Source organism: Ixodes scapularis, unplaced genomic scaffold (assembly GCF_016920785.2).
Source record: "Ixodes scapularis isolate PalLabHiFi unplaced genomic scaffold, ASM1692078v2 PGA_scaffold0__279_contigs__length_252992795, whole genome shotgun sequence".
Taxonomy (NCBI): domain Eukaryota; kingdom Metazoa; phylum Arthropoda; class Arachnida; order Ixodida; family Ixodidae; genus Ixodes; species Ixodes scapularis.
In genome coordinates this window covers 218,947,583-218,962,373 of record NW_024609835.1, presented here as the reverse complement: position 1 = coordinate 218,962,373, position 14,791 = coordinate 218,947,583, and positions in this window count along the sequence as shown.

Below are 14,791 nucleotides of genomic sequence, written 5' to 3'. Positions count from 1 at the left end.
AGGGGTCACGTGACCTTCAGGGGGTCACGTGGGGTCACGTGACCTTGAGATGACTTTGGGAGGGGTCACGTGACCTTGGGGGGTCACGTGACCTTGGGATGACCTTGGTTACGCCGACGCCGACGGCGACGGCGACGCCGACGGCGACGCCGCTCAAGCCGGGAACGGGCCCCTAAGAGCTGCGCTCTAAAAAGTGACGGTTACGCGCTTTCATGCCCATTTCAACAAAGTTGGGAGAACGATGTATTGCATCTTGTGAATAGACATGTGGAGCAGCATGTTAATGTTAGAGGCATTGTGTGTAATCGCTGCGCAGTACCTGCCAAAAGAAGATATTATTTGGGCAGTCTCAACCGTTTCCGCCTGTGTGTGCTACGAATACAGCAACTCTTTTCGTAGAAGAAGTGATGAGGAAATGGCGTGCCCTTGATGATACGATTGTGATTATGAAATAAAATTTTTAATCAGCCAATAATTGCGACCTGTCCGGTCGCCTGGAACCCCGACAACAACTATCGTTCTCTGGAAAGTTCATTCTAATATTTACACGTTTTGTGGAGTTCATCGAGCGAATAAGAATGTTCCAGCAATGAGCTAAACCTACACGAGTTCCCGAATCCAGCACGGCGCTTTTGAATTTTAGCGCCGTAGATGGTTCTGCGAACAGTGTATAGACCTTTCCAGCGGCAGTCTCGAACGAAGCGATTTACAGCGCGTGTCCCTGGTTTTGAGAGTGTACGTCAGTGTTGCCCGACTGCGCTGAGCTGTGGAGTTTCTCGTCAGTAGGCTATGGCAGCCTGCGTTGGCGCAATTCCGGACGCTGGTGGCGGCTGAATTGCCGCGTTTTCTTTTTTATCTTGTGTTCTGTGGCGAGCATAATTTATTGAGGTCTTTAAGAAAGCAGTGCTCTATTTTTGGGAACAAAAACAAAGAAATGAAAGCTGTTTTGGTGAGTCCGTGCGCGACAGAACAAATGCAACTGGAATGTTTGTTTCATTTTATGTTCATTGTTTTACGGCACCGTAAACTCAGCCGTGTCAATCTATAAAGGTCAAAATATTTGACCACACAGGATATCCGTACTGCATGGATATTCCCCGCCCACAACATAAAATTCAATGAGTCTCATCAATCGAACAACATATATTGTACGTACCCCACGGTGCCGCGTTATCCGAACAGGATTTGAGAAAGGTCTCAAATAACACAGCATATCCAACATACAGTGTCGACGGTAGTCACTTCACGACGATCGGACGGAATCCGACGTGTTTTGGGGAACATGTAGAAGAGAGCGGTTCTTTTGCACAGCTTCAAAGCAAATGAACGAACATGTCTATTTAATCCCCACACCCCGGACCCGACCCTATCAGCTATTTTTCGCGAAGACCCGGAACACAGCCGGGAAGGTTTTTTGGAGATTATCTCAAAGTCAACGGAAATAATCCTCCAAGAACGTCGAACTGCCTGCGTCGCGGGCTGTTTGACGTTCGCTCTCTTCGTTCGTTTCCTGCGAAGGCCGAGCAGGCTACGAGCCCTGGTATTCCCTGGTTCTCACAGTGGAAGATAACATACAAAGGGTAAGCATCCTAAACAGGTGAATAAAGTAAAAACTTCCAAGAAAAGCCGGCGAACTCCGAATGCACAATGCAGGTGGGGAGTCACGCTGACCGGGTTTCCACAGCTCAGGCGGGTGCCAGCAATTCCTGGCTGATAGGGGTCGCTCGATTTGCAAAATGGCGGCGGCCAGAGCGCTCTTTTTGGAAAGGTCTATACTTCTGTGCAAATATTCTTCTAACAGTTTTGCAACGTTGGAAAGCATCGGAATGATTCAGAATCACTGCGGAGTTGATACTCGGGAAGATAAGACGGGCACTTGGGAGAAACGGACCGTGGCATTTGAGACAGGGGCACAACCGGGGGACAAACGTGCTACAATCGCATACCCATCCAAGGTCATCGCTTGGGCGACCGCGCGCGCGCCCAAGAGACCTTTTTTTTCTTCTTCTTAGGGGCGGTGGGGGGGGGGGGGGGGGGGGGAGGGGAGTGGTGTAGGCGCTGATTGTCTTCCTCCTTTATGGCTTTTGACAGACGCACAACGAGACTGGCAGAACAAGCGCATGATTCATTTCTTTCGATGGAGGCGTTCTGTCTGTGTATGCGAACATGATTTTTTTCCCCTTTTAGTAGTTAGTTGTTCTTGCCTTGACTCGGGTCCCAGTGGGTGCATTGTCGTTGTATGCCCACTATTTTTTTTTTTTTTTTTTAGTTTATGGTAGTTTTTGCGCTGATGGGGTATCAAGGTAGACAAAAAGAAAAAAAAATGAAATAGCGCCTCGACAAAAAAAAAAAAGTTGTTGCGACCAGGAACGTTTTCAAAGCGATTTTAGGAGCCTGCAGTGTTACCACAGGTGCAGGATTGAGAGCGTAACCCACGCACTTGAAGAGAAGGGGAAGCTCTCGTCTTATTGGAACTCTCTTTTATGGGTTTCCACGTCGCGATTGTCCTTCAAAATCAACTGTAATTTATTTCTCGCTCGTGGCTTCCAAGTACTGGAAGCCACGACTCGAGCCACAATAGTTTTGCGAAATCAAGGTTTCGCTGAAATGGATAACTCACGTACAGTTCGACGCGCAATACCTTTGCCGTATTGACTCGCGAGAGATGCCCCCAACACGGCTGAGTATGGCGGTGCTCCAGACCTAACATCTAAATTTTGTTGCCTTACCTGTTACTATTTCGCGCCCATTTTGAGCCATATCAAAATGAAAGCGCATGATGAAATAAAAACGACACTCGTTTTCCGCTCGATGGAAATTTCACGCCAGCTCGCTGTCTTTGCTGGTACCTTGAGCGTTTCCCAGCGATGCGAAGATTAAAAAAAAAAAAAAAAAAAAAAAAAACAAACACGTACGATGGCATCCTTTGCACACTGATTACTTCTATAACACTGAGCCACCTCGTATCCTTTTGTTTTTCTTTCATGGTACTAATTTCTTTCTGCGCATTACGGCTGTTCCGACGCTAAGTCTGTCTGCCCTTCGAATTTGAACTTAGGCTCAGATCAGGGACGAACCAGTTTAAATCAGGAAAATATAATTAACACTGTAGCAAAGTAAATCTATCATATCGATCGGAAATACGATTTGGCACATTCCATCTGAACACATATTGTGCACAGCGAATGCAATAGCAAGTCAGCGTGCAAAACGCCGCCACACTGAGCTACCATAACATCTCAGCGATTTTTGCATAGCACCGAGCACGGAAAAGAGAAAACAGTTATTCATTCACATAAACGAAGCAAATTTATTTAAAGCCCGGACACTCCGTACGTCCAATCTAGCTAAGGTTATCAATAGACTCGACCATGTCATTTGTCGAAACAGATAAAAGACGTTGTCAAAAATGATTAGACTGAATAAGTGAATTTAACGCACGTATTTTACCAACCGACGGTCGCGCGCCTTCAATACCCTTTCCAACTGTCATTGCGCACCTTGGACACACTTTGGGGAGCAATGCATATTTACATCGCCGCCCGAGGTCTCCATTGAACGTGTAGTGCTGACCCAACCTGACTCTCAATCGCTCACCGCAAAGGACGATTTCGAACAGGCGGTACTGTAGGTCACTTGAGATAAAAAAGAAAAACAAGCTATAGAAACGAGCGTCGTAAAAAAGGGGACCGGCATTTTTATTCCTACCTCCGAACAGAAACGAGCGCCACCCACTGCATCACACAGCGCAGAGGCCGGACTCGGCCACCGGGCGTATACACCAACTCATGTTTACAAACAAACCGGAGCGCCCGGAGCGCCCCTAGCGGACGCCACCGGCGCCGCGCATGCGCGGTGGGGGTGTGGGCAAAAAGCTCGCCGTCGCCCATAAACGAACCATTGAAATGCGATGTTGTCGGCGTCGGTGTGAGTCCCCCTGCCCTTTTTCGCGTTCGAATTGTTGGTTCTACGTCTTCCTGGCAATGTCTAACTACCTTGAGCGGCGTCAGCGAAATTACTGAGGCTCGTTACACCGCAAAACTTCGCGTGAATAATGTGACATGTGGCGATTCATTCCGCTTGGACGCCGCAGATTGTACGCTAAAGCCTGATTCGCATGATGAGATTTCGCTCGGAATTTTCAGTCACGACGCCGCTCGGGCTGCGAAAGCGTGAACCGTAGCTGAGATGGTCGACGACGATACTGAAAATAGCAAGCAGAATCGGACCAACTGAATTAGGCATAACAAGTCGGTGTTGGTCACTGGTAACAATGACCAACATCTCCTTGTATCTTCTGTTTACATCGAGCCTGCTTACCAACCTTCAAATTTAAGTCTTTTGAGGCCTGCACTCACTTCTTATCGCAAGTACCGGGCCAACATTTGGTTTAAGGACGGGCGTAAGAGAGCAGACGACAAGCAGAAACGTTTGAAAGAGCAGACGACAATTCGAACAATCAGGCGGCCGTTTGAACTTGAAGACGCACTGAACGTAGACAGGTGGTCCGCACAACTTGAGTTTTCTGGCGTTCATGTTGGAACAAAACAAATAAATCTGATGACCACACGTATTCGTGAATTCAGCCCAAAGTGCTTCCCGCCCAAGCAATCGTTGTCCGGCGGCGTCTGCTTTTCCCTTTTAACGGCAAATATCCAGATTCTCGGACGAACCGAACTCGTGAAAACTGACCTTCAAACCTTTCTCGACACTTTTGGTACGGCCCCAGTCGCGGCGTTTTGACGAGAAGGCAGGTTTTTGTCTGGTTCCTTTCAAAACAACGCAGGAATACACGTCTGGCATGGGGACTTCTGCCCACAGCCCCAGACCGGAAGTGCGACCGACGCGCCACCACCGCGCCGTGACGTCACAGAGATGAGTTGGTGTATACATACCAAGCGCGCCCGAGGGAGGGAGAAACTTCCTCCGCCGGGAGAACACGGCACATTTCGGGATCTATTTCACGCAGCGGATAACGCGGGCCTTTTCACACCTCGATACTGGCGCCATCTAGAAGTTGCGCGTTCAACCACGTTTCGAGCCGCGCGCCATCTGGTGGCTGAAACGGACGAATAAATAGAGGTACCGCGCCCTCTTAACGTCGCTTCGTCGATTGTTAGTATTTTTTACATTAACCTGTGCACCGCGCTCTATTGTAGAAGATGAAATAGATATGCCCATAATGCCTGTGAGCATGTGCGCAGACCTTGTGTTGAGTAAGCACCGAGGGTGGGCACAACAAAGGGGTCAGAGCGCCCCCTATATTTCAATCTCCTGCAACCACCCGTCCTGAATGCCTTCTTCTGAAAAGGCGTTCGATGAAACGACTTAGATGAAACGGCGTTCGATGAAACGGTGTTCGACGAAATGTCCAGACAGCCTCGATATGGCTACTTAAGGGAGCCTTCAAAACGCTGAAACAAGGAATCAATAGCTAAACTAACCCGCTCTTTTTTTATAGACTTGCCAGTTTGTAACAACACTACCCCGCCTCGGTCCAGCTCTTCCTTTAAGCGCGAAACACGTGTACGACGAAATCGTCCAATCCGACGTCCGACCACGCAATACGACGGTCGGAGGCTAGGGTTCTCAACGCTCTCCGATGCTACGAAAACCCTCGCCCCCCAAGGTCATTCCGGCAGTCCGCACGTCGGATCGGAAGGTTTCGTCGTACATGTATTTCGCGCAAGGCGCGAAATACATGTACACATGTTACCCTGCGCAGAGTTGTACGTAATCCGTTACATATTTTTCACGACACTCCCCCCCCCCCCCCCCCCCCCGGTTTTATAAAAAGGGTTGTTTCTATTTTGGCTCATTGACCAGCGCAAAAGGAAGCTTGGCACTCTTCAGTTCCCCAAAGCCTTTCTTTACAACACCAAGCCCCTGAATCTTTTTTTTAGACCCTAGCAACAATGTCAAAACCCCCAAATATGTATTTCTACAAAAAAAAAAAGAAGAAAGAAAGAGGTGGGGGCAAGCTATATCCGCTTTTTTTAGACCCTTTGTTTTTTTCTCTGCAATCGAAAACGGGGAGAGGAGGACACAAAGTGTTTGTGTGCTTCTTGGAGAGGCTCGAGGCGGTAAGTGCACAGACAAGTATTAACAATGTCCTTGTCGGTTGTAGTGACTACGACCATTTTCATCATGTCACAACACGAAACAACGCTCCGTCTACCCTAAAATACACTAAAGGAGATGTGATGATACTTGAAGGTGATATTGCCTCAAGCATCCTTGCTTGTTGCTGCACACTTCTCTTAGAAAACAGGATGCATTTTTTTTCAGCTTCTTTCCCCTTAATTGACCCTGCTTTAAAAGCTACTTACCTTTTTGTGTTCCAACTTCTAGGGTTGGCCCATTTTATTCGTGAATTTCGCAAGTTATCTGCTTCTCAGTCACCCTTTTTGTGAGTCAGCTTTTGCAAGCACTTCGAAAATGGTAATTGTCTTCCTCTTTCTTTTTTTTTTGTTGATGTTTGTACCCGAGCAGGACGCATCTTATCTCAAGCAGAGATTTTTACAAATAAAACATAATGATGGCTGACGTAGACTTGAGATTCTGGAATTGAGAAGTGGAAACATGTAGGCACCCTAGTGCAACTCATCGGTGGGGCAATAGTGTGGCTTAGTACTCTGCCCTTGACTGCCCGTGGTATCAGAGGACGTCTATCGGGAGAACACCGGAGTAAACTGCAATCGGTCCGTGCTCCGTGCGTTTCTAAAAGGCATTAAGGAAAGTGCCCACACGGCAAACGTGCGTTTACATTTCCTTGTTTTAAGCGACGTTCTTATTAGTTGTTGTTATGAACGTCCTGGTGTTTATTTTTTTTTTCTTTCTATTACTTATATTTATATACTGGAAACGTTTTCTTCTTCACGAACTCCTCAAACGATGCTCGACCTGTTCAGAACCAAAGGAAGAAGAGTATCGAGCCAAACCTTATTTATTATTTAATTATCACCGTACTGGTACCATCTATGTTTTGCTTTTGACTGGCAATATATGCCAGTACAGTAAGATTAACACAAATCAATTCTTATTTCAGTTTTGGCTAGTTGTATGACGACTTCAACAGCTTCGCGATTTCGACAATCGAGAGTTTTAGCAGATCATTCCGATACCTCCGATAACGGAACTCGATAACGGCATGACGCATGCGCAAAGGCGGTGGCGGAGTATCGGATGTCGTTATCGGAGTCATCGGGACGATTTACTAAAACTCTCTATTATCAGGCAACGGCTGCAATGATGAAGCTTTGCTCTATCTTCGAGGTAAATAGTATTTCCATCGCTTCGCTGAAGCTCAGTGCAGAGCATAAAGCACTCAAATGCTCAAGGTCAATAAATGAAACAGGTGGCAACAATAAGAACGCGAATAACCCTCTTCCCTTTGTTTCTCAGTTGAGGACAATAATTTTGAAAGTAACATTACGAAAGTAACGGATTACGTTTTGGTGTAACGGTCACTTACTTTTATTATTACAATTTAGTCTTGAGTAATTGTAAATGTAATTCCTTAATATTTTCCAGTGACGTGTACAAGTCTGATCCTGCGTACATCCCCAAAGCAGCGTTGTTCAAGTCTAAAGGAACTACCACTAATCTCGTCACATACTTCACTGACTGATTAAAAAACGCTGAGCGCTGTTTACTAGACGAAATTTTGTACACAACTTCATGATTATTGGCTACAATATCCAACCTAGATAAATATTGACTGGCTACCATATCCAGCCTAGACGAATATTGGCTACAATATCCAACCGTGGCGCCCTCAGAAGTAAAAGAAATTGAAAGAAAAGGCGTTCCGACTATATTTGTTCTCCGGGGGAGGGGGGGGGGGGGGAGTATTCTTAATAAAATGTAACGAAATACATTTCATCCTGATTGTATCGCGATACAGCAGAAGCCTTCCGAATGTATTTCGATAGAGGAATAAAAATACCGCTGAAAAAAAATGGATCGCGATACAGAAATACAGATACGAAATGTATTTCTGAAATACTATCGCGATACATCTATATCGCGATACTGCCCAACCCTGCCTCGCAGCTGGGCGCCTGTTCCCATGGTCGCCTCGTCGTCAGCGAATACGCCTTTTCAAAGCCGGTCTCCCCCGCGGACAAACGCAGACACGGATAATCCGTTCATGGGAGCACGTAGCGACGATGCTTGTTCACGTAATCCTTCGCGTCCTTCCGACCTTCCACGCCAGGGAGACCTCCTCTTGGTTTAAAACGGTTTGCTTGTCAGGCGTGTCAGGATCGTCAGGATACCATAGTCGCCGGCGAAAATTGCGAGTCACCCTTGGGAGGGCAGCATCCGCCCTGTTTTACCCGGCGTCAGCGGCGAAGTATACACCAACTCATGTTTACAAACAAACCGGAGCGCCCCTAGCGGACGCTACCGGCGCCGCGCATGCGCGATGGGGGTGTGGGCAAAAAGCTCGCCGTCGCCCATAAACAAACCATTGAAATGCGACGTTGTCGGCGTCGGTGTGAGTCCCCCTGCCCTTTTTCGCGTTCGAATTGTTGATTTTACGTCTTCCTGGCGATCTCTGACTACTTGAGCGGTGTTAGCGAAATTACCGAGGCTCGTTACACCGCGAAACGTCGCGTGAATAATGTGACATGTGGCGATTCATTCCGCGTGGACGCCGCAGTATGTGCGATAAAACCTGATTCGCATGATGAGATTTCGCTCACAATTTTCAGTCGCGACGCCGCTCGGGCTGCAAAAGCTTGTACCGTAGCTGAGATAGTCGACGTCGATACTGAAAATCGCAAGTAGAATCGGACTAAGTCAATTAGGCATAGCAAGTCAGTGATGCATGGTCACTCGTTACAATGATCATCTCCTTGTATTTACTGTTTACATCGAGCCTATTTACCAACCTTCAAACTTAAGTCTTTTGAGGCCTGCACTTACTTCGTATAGCAAGTACCGGGCCAACATTTAATCTACGGCCGGCGTCGTCTAAGAGAGCAGACGACAAGCAGAAACGTTTGAATGAGCAGACGACAGTTCGAACGATCAGGCGGCCGTTTGAGCTTGAAGACGCACTGAACGTAGTCCACAGGTTGTCCGCACAACTTGACTGTTTTCTGGCGTTCATGTTGGAACAAAACAAATAAATCTGATGACCACAAGTGTCCGTGAATTCAACCCAAAGTGCTTCCCGCCCTAGCAATCATTGTCCGACGGCGTCTGCTTTTCCCTTTTCACGGCACATGTCAAGATTCTCGGACGAACCGAGCACGTGAAAACTGACCTTCCAACCTTTCTCGACACTTTTGGTACGGCCCCAGTCGCGGCGTTTCGACGAGAAGGCAGGTTTTTGTCTGGTTCCTTTCAAAACAACGCAGGAATACACGTCTGGCATGGGGACTTCTGCCCACAGCCCCAGACCGGAAGTGCGACCGACGCGCCACCACCGCGCCGTGACGTCACAGAGATGAGTTGGTGTATACTTCGTTTCGTCTTGTTAAACCAAAACAACCTTCTTTTTTTTCTTCTTTTTTTTCAATATCGTAGCACTAGCACTGCAACGAGACGCGCAGTCGTCCGGATGATCTCATCGTCGCGACGCGAGACTTGAACCCTTGACGGTCAGGTGCACGTACTCGCTCATCGTACTTCCCGAACGTCGTGGGAATAAAGAGGGGCCAGACATAACAATCTCAACTTGCCGAAGAAAAAAGAAAAAAGGAGGAGAGTTTGTTACAAAAGACCCTCTAGCCGAGGCAAACCTCACATGCTTACCCGACCTCGCACAGACTGTTTCTCAAATTCGACGCTGCCGCTCAATCCAGCGCGTCGGTGGAACATCTTTTTAGCTTGGCTGGGGACGTCTTTAGGAGGGAAAGGGGAAAACTCTTCTATCAAGAACTTTGAAAGTCAATTGCTTCTGCGAGCGGATAAACTATTTTCGTGAAAACGCAAGCCATAAAGTGATTGAATTTATTTTAGGCTCGCAGGGTTTTTCACAGATCAGAACTGCTGTTCATTTTGCTACCACAAAAATTTAAAAAGGTAACTTCGAAAGTAACTTCAAAGTAACTCGCTACTTTTTACAGTAGTTAGTACTTTACTCAATTACTATTACCAATGCGTAATTTCTACTCTACTCCAATTACTTTTGGCGTCGATACTCAGTAACTTAACTTAACTACATTTTTTTAGTAATTTGTACATGTCTGGTTGTCATGCGGTAAAAAGTACATCGGGCAAACAGGCAGATGCCTAAATAATAGGTTACGGGAGCACAATTTGAGTGTTAATAACCACCGTGGCGGTCATCTTTCAGTTCATTGTCACGATTGTGGATGCAGGCCCTTGTTCAACACGTGCGCGATTCTAGCCGGACACAAGGATAAGACGGTCAGGGAAATAATAGAATCAGATTTGATAAAAACAGTCCGGATCACAATGTCAGCGTTGCCTCCATTGACCTGTTAGACAGAGAGATAGCGTTTTTGCGAGCGACGGTGAGGCCTGGGATTGGCTGAGGTGAAGCGGCTTGAGTGTATATATGTCCCCCCCCCCCCCCTTTTTTTTTCAAAAATAAACAGTTGAAGTAGCGCTCCGTGTTGTCTAGTCCCCCTTTTGTCCTCGTCTTAAGCGCCATCATGAGGTCGAATTCCCAGTATCAGCTATCCCAACATTCTGCATTGATGAGAGAGCAAGCCCTGGTTTTAAAGGAAAAACTGAAATTGAGTGGGGGCGGCAGCTTTCCTTGAGTCATGTCACTCAAAACCGCATGGATCGTCTTGCAGGTTGGTTACTATAAGTTCGACTTCGAATTTCGATCTAATGATGCATGCATTCTTGTGCTGCCGCACTCCACATTTCTTTGTGAGATGTTGAACTGCTGGTGGTCTGGAAATGTTCTGTTGTTATCCGGAGATGCAGAGGAAAACCCAGGTCCTGACAGCAGTACTAAGGAACTGCTGCAAGAAATATTAGACAAACAAAAGGAAATAGCTAAAGATTTAGCGGAAATTAAAGCAAACGAAAGAACCGCGGATAATAGGCTTCGGGGAATAGAAAATAGGCTTGGTCGACTAGATGAAATCTCAAAAATGATTACAGAAAACAAAAATAAGCTCGTTGAGGTCACAGTTACCTCGCTAGAAAAAAACCATTGAATTGCAGCAACAAAGGCTAAGTAACCTTGAAGATAGAGAGAGGCGAAACAATATGATTGTGTTCGGCATTCCAGAAGCGAACAATGAGACAGCTGCAGATTTGGAACAGAAAGTGATAAGAGATATCGTCTTAGGACAACATGGTGTAATTGTGACGTCTGTTGAAAGAATCCATCGTTTGGGCCCGAAACGACACAATAAGAACAGACCCGTCATCCTCAGGATGTATAATTACACCGAAAAGCAGCTGGTGTTCAAGAACTGCAAGAAACTGAGAAATACCCTCGTGAGCGTGTCTGATGACTGTTCAAAAGAGACAGTGGAAAAGCGACGGCAACTTTGAAACTCGGCACGACAAGAAAAAGAGAAGGGAGATAAAATGCGACTTCTGTATGACAAACTTTTCGTAACTGACGTAGCTTACGTGTGGGATTCTGTAACGAACACACGCATTCAACAGAATGCGCACGTCATACCAATAGCCTCTCAGCCAAATTGACATAAAAGGAAAAATGATTGAATAATCACAATAAACGCACAAAGTATACTAAACAAACCACCGGATTTGGAATATATTATTATTCAGCATGATCCACATGTTATTGACGTATCCGAGACTTGGCTACATAGTAACATTGCCGACTCCGAATTATTTCGAAGGGACTGCAGCGTGCTACGGAAGGATAGAGAAACTAGTGGAGGAGGCGTTGCCATTCTCATAAGGGACTCTTAAAATATGAGGCGTTGTCTGGTATTAACGACCATGAGAGCGTATGATGTAAACTATTCTTTGACGAGATGGTCTTCCTAATTGGTGGCGTGTATAGGGCCCGAGCACTCGAATTAATTTCCTCGAGAAAATAGACGATTCTTTAAAAACACTTGTGAAAAACAGAACTAATATTATTCTAACCCGCGACTTTAACCTGTCACATATTGATTGGCACGAACTAAGCCCAGGCAGAGGGGATAGATTACATGGAGAAAATTTGTTTGATATAATGCTTAAATATGGACTGACACAAGTAGTTCACGAACCAACCAGAATTCAGGGGTCATGCCAATCTGTATTAGATATCTGCCTGGTATCTGATTACTTTTCGAATCACAAAGTGTGTGTAAAGCACGGAATTTCAGATCATAAAATGGTTATCTTGACAATACAGTTGGGCAGTCTACGCTTTCAGAAAACGGACCCTAAAATTGTTAGTGATTTCACACGAGCTGACGGTACATCAATATTAGGTTATCTCGAACTATCTTTAGGCCGCATAGATAAAACTAATGACGCAGATTATTTATGGGGCTATTTCTCAAAAGCAGTCGCTTACTGTCTTGCAAGATTTGTTCCAAAAAAACAATAAAAAGAAACAAGTCTAATCCATGGATGACACGGGACATGATTCACCTTAAACGTAAACTAAAACTAAAAAGAAAGCAGAAAAATAAGAACGCTCTAGAGATTGCTAATCTAAGCCGTGAAGTACGATCAGAGGTCAAGGGTGCTAGAACAGAGTTCTATTCGACTACCTTGAACGATTACTTAAGCGATTCGCCACGCAGATTCTGGCAGTATCTGTCATGTAAGGAACATAGAGTTAACGAAATAATAAAAGATGGAAAAGTATGCAGCAATCCAGCAATTGTGGTGACTGAATTTAATAGGTTTTTTTTCATTCTGCTTCTACCGAAGATAATGACCATGAAAGTGTCATAACTAATGTTACTGGCCTGCCTGAAACAGAGATTGTAGTCTCGTATGAGGGTGTTCTTTCTATGCTACTAAATATCGATGTCAAAAAAGCACCGGGTCTAGATAACATTCGAAATGAATTTTTGAGGCGTTACTGTCTAAGAGTTACTGAGTTTTTAGTACTTATTTTTGAAGCGTCACTGAGCCAGAGGACGCTACCTATTGACTGGTTACTTGCGCGAGTAGTCCCTATTCATAAATTCGGGAGTCGACTTGATGTTGCAAATTATTGGCCGATATCTCTTACTTCTACTGCCTGCAAACTCCTCGAACATATTATTTGTAAACATCTCACAGAGTTCATCGAACAGAATGGCTTGTTTTACGAAAGACAACATGGTTTTAGAAGGAAGTTATCAACTGTCACCCAGTTATTTGAAACCATTCATTATTTCGCATCTTTTTTTAAATGAGCGTGGTCAAGTAGATGTGATGTCAATTGATCTGTCAAAAGCATTTGACCGAGTCACGCACTCGAAGCTACTAAACAAATAGTTGGATTTAGGGGTAAGTATGTCTATTGCTTCTTGGATAAAATCTTACTTGTCAAACAGATTTCCATTGGCTGAGATCGCGGGGGAAACTTTCACGCTACTGCCAGTCACTTCCGGGGAGCGGAGAAAAGCTCACCGGAGATAAGCTTACCGGAGATAAGCTCACCGGAGAAAAGCTCACCGCAGAAAAGCTCACCGGAAAAGTGTCGAATGCGGAGAAAAGCTCACTTAGATTTTGGTGCAAGTAAAAAAGTTCACTAAGACTGCCAGAAATAATCATTATTCCTACTTGTTTTCTTTTTTTTTGCCGAAACTGAATGAAACGACAAAAAAACTTTTGGTTTGTTGCGTTTTTATGTAAGAGAGGGTAAAAGCGCTAAAAACAACGGACAAGTTAAAGAGACGTACAACACAGAGCGCTACTTGCAACTGAAGTTTATTCCCAGGAAACACACATATATACACACCGTGAAATCGCGACATGTACTTTAGAAATGCGACATCACCCCCTCATCGCTCGTCTGTCCGCTATCTATTTTACAAAAGATTTCAAAAACGCCATCTCAGAGCCAAACAGGGCTATAGATGGGGCGCTCAAAAACGCCATCTCAGAGCCAAACATCAAAAACGCCATCTCAGAGCCAAACATCGTCCCATCTATAGCCCTGTTTGGCTCTGAGATGGCGTTTTTGAAATCTTTTGTAAAATAGATAGCGGACAGACGAGCGATGAGGGGGTGATGTCGCATTTCTAAAGTACATGTCGCGATTTCACGGTGTGTATATATGTGTGTTTCCTGGGAATAAACTTCAGCTGCAAGTAGCGCTCTGTGTTGTACGTTTTAGCGCTTTTACCCTCTCTTACATGGTTCTTCTGTCGTTTTTATGTATAACATCCTTCTGACTGGCGCTGTAGCTGAAGACCTTGACATTGTAGGGCATTCCTATTGTTTCCCATTTTTTTTCTGGGAACAAGTATTTCTCCGCTCTCTTTGTGAGAAATACAGTCTGCTTTTTTATTGGTCAGAAGCTGTATGGTTACGCAAGAGGAGCTAAAGGAAATTGCATATATAAACAGCACCTCCTATCAAGTGACCAGTCCTGCCTTCCTTGTGTCATGGAGGTCATTCTGACCAATAAGGGAAAGAAGAAAGTGCTTCTAGATGGGTACGAATATTGTATGAAAGTTACAAGAAACGACTGGATACGCTGGCAGTGCCGGTACCAACGAACAGGTTGCTGCAAGGGAGCCATCACCACCAATCTTGATGTAAGTACGAAATATCATACTTTTCGCTTGTGTGCAAGTTTTGCAGTAATGTTTCACTTTATTTGCACAAGCGTTTTTACGTAAAACTTTCTTTCGTTTTTACATTTAGAGTTACATATACATTA